The sequence below is a fragment of the Malaya genurostris genome, chromosome 3 (assembly GCF_030247185.1).
Source record: "Malaya genurostris strain Urasoe2022 chromosome 3, Malgen_1.1, whole genome shotgun sequence".
NCBI classification, from domain to species: domain Eukaryota; kingdom Metazoa; phylum Arthropoda; class Insecta; order Diptera; family Culicidae; genus Malaya; species Malaya genurostris.
In genome coordinates this window covers 128,064,903-128,071,864 of record NC_080572.1, presented here as the reverse complement: position 1 = coordinate 128,071,864, position 6,962 = coordinate 128,064,903, and positions in this window count along the sequence as shown.

Sequence of the window (6,962 nt, the reverse complement as noted above, 5' to 3'; positions counted from 1 at the left end):
CTCAGTTCCTCTCCAAAATAGCTTCCTTCAGAATCAAACGTATTGCTCTCATTTATTTCCACAATTTCATGTGCTGACAAATTCGATATCTTCAATTTTTATCACTATTTAAAAACTGTTTTCATGCTTTCTTTTCAGCCACATTTAGCGATTTTTTTTCTTATAACGATATTGTACATGGAATGGTACTACTTGAAAACAATTATTAACACGAGAACGACCTTTTTCTTTTTTTAGCGTTAATCGCGCAATATATTTTTATTTCGTCCTAAAGTTTCACTGGCTACGCTCTAAACTATGTCGAACGTGACTTGCGACTTTCTGAAAACTGATTGACGGACTACTATCCGTATACTTTTTGAAAACTGACTGACTTGTCTACGGGTCGACGCCCAAAACTTACGGATATTTTCCGTGAACTCACTGAAACTGACTAACTGCTAACTCTTCCCAACTATGGGTTTTAAGCTCCTGACATTTACTTTCGGGTGAAGCCCGAAGATTTTAGTACAAGCTGAGCTTGCGATCTTAAGTAGAAAGTTCATCCGAATTTCTCCAGAAGTTCTACCAAAATGCCGAGAGCCGCGAACCAAGACCACTGTCACTATGTCAATGGCAGTGACCAGTGCCCGTGAAAAGATATTTTTGTTAAAACTCGTCGCGGTTACGCTGACGTGAAGGCTTGCCTGAAAAGTGACGAGTTTTTCCTTCACCGCTGGGTTGCTGTTCTTGAAAGAATTTGTTGAGGGCTCAAATGGGACCGGTATGCGAGTATCTTTTCTTTCATTAACAAGAGTCCCATCTTATTGCGTAACAGATTTTATAAAAACGAATGACAAAAAATGCAATATTTCATTCCAGATGAAAAGTTTATAATGTAATCCATATATGTGATTCAATAGCGAATTATTACCGATATATGTAATAATCTTTTTCTCAAATTGTCGATTTTCAATATGGGACTGATATGCAAGTATGGGCTGTATAGGATGCTCAAACTCGGAACTCTAGCAAAAAAGGAAATAGATACCAGAAAGATTGGCGTTTATATGATAATCTCAGCTGAGTTTCGGTTCTGAAGTCAAGAAAATGGAACTTAATGTAATTTAAGATAATTTTTCAAACAGTTCTTCTAAAACAAACAAGGTTGACATTATCTTTCTTAGAACTTACATAGTTCAATATGATAAGAAGTGATTCAAAAAAATGCTATGGGTTTAAATACCTTCAAACGCTTCTTAATTCTTAAAAATTCCCTATTTCATCGTATCACATTGACAACTCGTAGTACATTGGTTGTCAAATAATGAGTCGCTGCTCACAAGATCCTATCTCATGTCTCCATTGACATCGACCTAGGCGACTTATAAAGGACAACGTTTGGAAGCACGGTGGGTTGCAAACTTACAAATTAGATGATTTTGGCTTCGCTGGCGACGTTGATATTGTGACATGTAACATGGAAACATAGATCGAACTGAAAGCTGAAGCTAGACGTATCGGACTGACTATAAATGTGTCGAAAACAAAATACATGAGAAGAAGAGACTCTAAAGAAGAAACGCTACGACTTCCACCACGAATATTGATAGACGGTAAGGATATCGAGGTGGTTGACGAATTCGTGTATTTGGACTGACTGGTGACCGCCGATAATGATTCTAGCAGAGAAATTCAGAGGAGTGTTTTGGCTGAAAACCGCGCGTACTTTGGACTCAAAAACCCCTTCAATCGAATAAAATACGCCACCACACGAGATTAAACATCAATGAATCGCTCATTAGATCGGTTGTTCTCCATGGCCGCGAGACCTAGGCTATGCTGGCAGGGGATCACCACGCTTTTAATGTTTTTGAAAGAAAGGTGCTGTGGATTATTAACCCTCAATGTTGATTATCAAGTATCAAAACGTTTCTTAATCCACCTAGTCGTGTGATAATTCCTATCTCTTGCTATTTAAATAGTCTCATTAAAAAAATAATAAAAATCTATCCTCGACCATTAGTATTGCGAGTTTATCGAATCACCTAATAGTGAATTTCAAACAAGTAGGAGTCTTCCGAAATCGATTCTTTCATCTCCAAGAAATTTTGGTGCATTAAAACACTGGGATTTGTCGGTTACGTCACATATTTTATTACATCTCTCGAACCGGATGTTCGCCTTAACCTTTCTTAATTCGACCAACATTGTTATCTTTCAAATAAGCCTAAATTTATCGAAATTCGTTAATAATAGCTTTCAAACGAATCTAAGCTTGTTGAAACCGGTTCAGCCATCTCCGACAAAATTGAGCGGTTAAAAAAACTTTGGAAAGTCCACACACATACACACACAAGTATTTTCCGATCTTATCGAACTAAATTAATTTGTATATAACACTCCGAAGCTCCGCTCGAAAGTCAGTTGTCCCAGTAAATCTATCACCTTTCTATAGAGAAAGCCAAAAAAGTTGCTGCATATCATTTGAAATTGTCTCAAATTCTAACTTCCACGGTCTTTCTGATGAGCAACAAATTTACTTTTGATTTGTTCCGATTGATAATCGTACTTTGAATCAAGTAACACATACAATAACTTTAAAAAAGTATCTTAGCACAGAATTCTCAGAAGATATTTTCTAGACCTCTATGTTATTTGATTTTTTGTATTTTTGGTTGCGGTTTCGCAAAAAAAAAAAGGTTACTGTAAATCCTCCCAGAAGTGTAAAAAAACCCTTCTTAATCCATCTAGTGGTGTGATAATGCCTTTCTCTTCTTTCATAACAGTCTCATGAAAATATATTTCATACTTTTATTAAATAACTTCGGATACTAATTTTGACACCAATTTATTCAGATTGATTCGAGTAGTAGTACTTCGAGCATGCTTCAGTGTTTATGTCACACAGTCAGCATCATTTTTCCAAACTAGTGCTTGACATTTGCGTTGCCTATTTGTATGAGAACAGTGATGCTAATCTAAAAAAAACCCCTTCTTAGTCCACTTAGTGAAATTTTCATAGATCTTGAAAAATCATTATAGGGAGCGGTACATGAAATTTCCGAAATCAAAAAAAAATTTGATGCCAAAAGGCTTAGAATTGCATAAAACGTCGAGATTTAGTGTCATCTCGGAAAATTTTTTTTTTTTTTAAATCGGCTTTTTGGGATTTAGAAAAAATATCAAAGTCCCAGAAAGTTGATTTAAAAAAAAAAATTTTTTTGAGATGACACTTAATCTCGCCGTTTCAGGCAGTTTTAAGAGTTTCGGCATCAAAAAAAATTTCGATTTTGGAAATTTCATGTACTCCTCCCCTTCTATAGAGAAAGGCAAAAACGTTGGAGTTGGGTATTTTATATGTAACAAGTGTGTACAAAATTTGAAAAAAAAATTGTGAAATAGGTTTTAAATGACGATGGACTCGGACTATAAAAACATGCTCTCGAGAAAAAACGCGTTTAAAATTTGTCTATAAAATCTGAGCCATCGATTCCAGCTCCGTAAAGTCCATTCCCTGCGTTGTCTTCGGCTTATTTTTTTTTCAAATCTTCGTCTTGTTATCTTTCTCTTTCTCTTGCCTCTTCGCAGTATAAAATAAGAGAAGATATAGACCCATAGCATCCAGAGTCTTGCTTCGATTGACTTTGAGCGGGTTATATTTGCGCATGTAACTTTTCATCCACTTCAAATCTCGAGAAATACGTTCAATCACGTCTTGTGAACATGGTTTAGACCTGAATTTAATAAAAAAAAAACTAACTAAATCGCTTATTTTATCTCACACACTAGCTGACCCGCTTGATAAACTAATGAACCTACAGTGTTACAATTGATAGTAAAGCTTTCTTATATAAGGAAAGTAATTTTAAAAATTAATGTCTCGAGCTGAGAATGAAACTGGTAATGATAATTAAAACTCCCGCCTACTATTCCACTTTTCCATCAATCTGCATTTTCTCGATATCGCTTCAGTGCCGCTAGCGACACTAGAACATAGAAATGCCATAAAATTAATTACAGCAGTTTGCCACGTGCTCTTGAACCAAGCTCATGACAACAACATTATGAATCCTTTCAGTAACAAGTTCCCAACAGAATTGGGCAGGGGAGCTGACGCAGAAAGAGTACCTAAAGTAGGACTCAAGCACATAGCTACACAACTTGGTGACGATATCTAACCAACCACGTCATTATCCATCATCCATGTTTGCATTTTTCGAGATTCCTATTCACTATTCATATCTGTCAGCAAAGAAGTGAAGAAAAGATTGTGCTTGGCCTGCCGGTATGCCCAGAGACATATTATGCTAAGTGAAACCGTATTTCAACACAAATCAGCAGCACCACAACAAAGTTTCAATGAAATGATTAAAAAATCATCATTATAATATGAAAATGAATTGAATTATTCAAATTTTCATTCGGTACCTGGGTTCTGCGTCGACATAGAAGGAACTACAAAAAATGTTGATGAGTAAATGAAAATCATTTCTTAGAATACAGCGAAAAAATCCGTCTGTGGAAAGAATTAATTTTAATTTTGATACCATGAATTCAATAACCATGCTAGATATCGTACAACGTTCCATAGTATATATCTTGGATGATACATGAAATACACTCATAGAAAAAATTTAATTTACGCCTGACGTAAATTCAAACATTCCGTAGTTTCTACGGCGATGAAACAATATTACATTTATTAACATGAAGAATAATTGTTCTTTGACTGTATCGATGTAAACTTCAGCTAACAGTTCGGCTGAAAAGTTCGTATCGTTTAATAGAAACACACATTTTTTTGCCAAAATTCGTTTTTATTATTCAACATAATTGCCATCAGAGGCGATACAGTGATTATAGCGATCTTCCAACTTTTCGATACCATTTTTGTAGTACGATTTGTCCTTTGCCTCAAAATAGGCCTCAGTTTCAGCGATTACCTCTTCATTGCTTCTAAATTTTTTACCAGCAAGCATTCTCTTTAGGTCTGAGAACAGGAAAAAGTCACTGGGGGCCAAATCTGGAGAATATGGTGGATGAGGGAGCAATTCGAAGCCCAATTTGTTCAATTTCAGCATGGTTTTTCGTTGTTGTTTTTGATCGATTGTGAGCTCACGCGGCACCCATTTTGCACAAAGCTTTCTCATATCCAAATATTCGTGAATAATATGTCCAACACGTTCCTTTGATATCTTTAGGGTGTCAGCTATCTCGATCAACTTCACTTTACGGTCATTGAAAATCATTTTGTGGATTTTTTTCACGTTTTCATCGGTAATCGCCTCTTTTGGACGTCCACTGCGTTCATCGTCTTCGGTGCTCATATGACCAGTACGAAATTTTGCAAACCACTTACGAATTGTTGCTTCGCGCGGTGCAGAGTCTGGATAACACTCATCAAGCCATTTTTTAGTATCGGCGGCACTTTTTTCATCATAAAGTAGTGTTTCATCAACACACAAAATTCCTTTTTTTCCATTTTTTTTTCACAATAACAAAAGTAGCTTCACTCAAAATGCAATATCTCACAAACTAATAATCAGACAGCTGTCAAATTTATACACGTATCTTTTGAAGGTTGGTACTAACTGAAAATGATATGGATTTAATTCTAGTGGCGCCCTCTCATAGAAACGATACGAACTTTTCAGCCGATCTGTTATATCAACTGTGACGTTGAGGATATGACTTATCTTCACATGCTTTGAATTGTAAATTGTGTACGTGCGTATGTGCGTGTATGTGCGTCGGAGATGGCTGAATAGATTTTCACAAACTTAGATTCAAATGTCTTGTGGTCCCATTCTTGAATATAATTCGGATCCGGCTTCCGGTCGTAAAATGTGCAAAAATTGTGAAAATAAGTGCACCAACTTTTTTGAAAATGACTTAACCCATTTTCACAAACTTTCAAATCAAATGAAAGCTCTTTAGGTCCCACACTAAATTCCTGAATTTCATTTGAATCTGACTTCCGGTTCCAGAGTCCGGTTATGGAGTTATAGATGGCGCGACCGATTTTCACAAACTTAGGCTCAAATGAAAGGTCCTGTGGTCTCATGTAGAATTCCTAAATATCATCCGGATCCGGAAATATAGGTTGAAGTGTGTTAAAAATTTTATACCATCACTGAAAAGGGCGATAAACCGTAAAAAAATTCTAAATCGACCTCAAATCTTCTCCAATTGATAGTTTTTATCAGTAGACGGTCAAACAAACCGATTTCGGTTATTTTTTCAAGAATCGAAGAAAATTATTTTGAAGAATACCGCAGTACTATATATGATAGTATGATTGATATGAGAAAGGCATCATTACATTGGATTGGATTGGATTAAAACAGGTTTTTTTTTTTCATTTATCTGTGCAACAATACGAATCTCTTGTTTTTTATCCTTTCTCATATAGAAAGGCTATGCAACGACTGTGAATACTGACTTTTGAACCGAGGCCCGGAATGCTGAGTGTGTTGTGCTATTCAACTCAGTTCGTCGACTCGATTTTCCTGGAGATGGCTGGACCGATTTTCACAAACTTAGATTCAAATTATGCCCGGAAGGTCGAATGTTTTATGCTATTATGCTATGTATGTGTGTATGTATTAGTGTATGTAACAAAAATGTGCACTAGATTTTCCTGGAGATGACTGGACCGATTTTCACAAACTTAGATTCAAATGAAAGGTACCTCGGTCCCATTGTCTGCTATTGAATTTTATCCGAATCCAAATTCCGGTTCAAGAGTAACGGAATACAATATGCAAAAATTTGTTGAGCGGTCTTTGAGAAAATCGAGTTCACTATTTTCTCGAAGACCGCTCAACAAATTTTAACTAGCTTAGGTTCGAAAAGTTTTACTATCCCATACAACATTATTAAATTTCAGGCTGATACGAATTCCGGAATTACCGGCTGATAAGTATAAAAAAATCATTTTGAAAAATTAGTTTTATACATCATACTGAAACATATAGCAA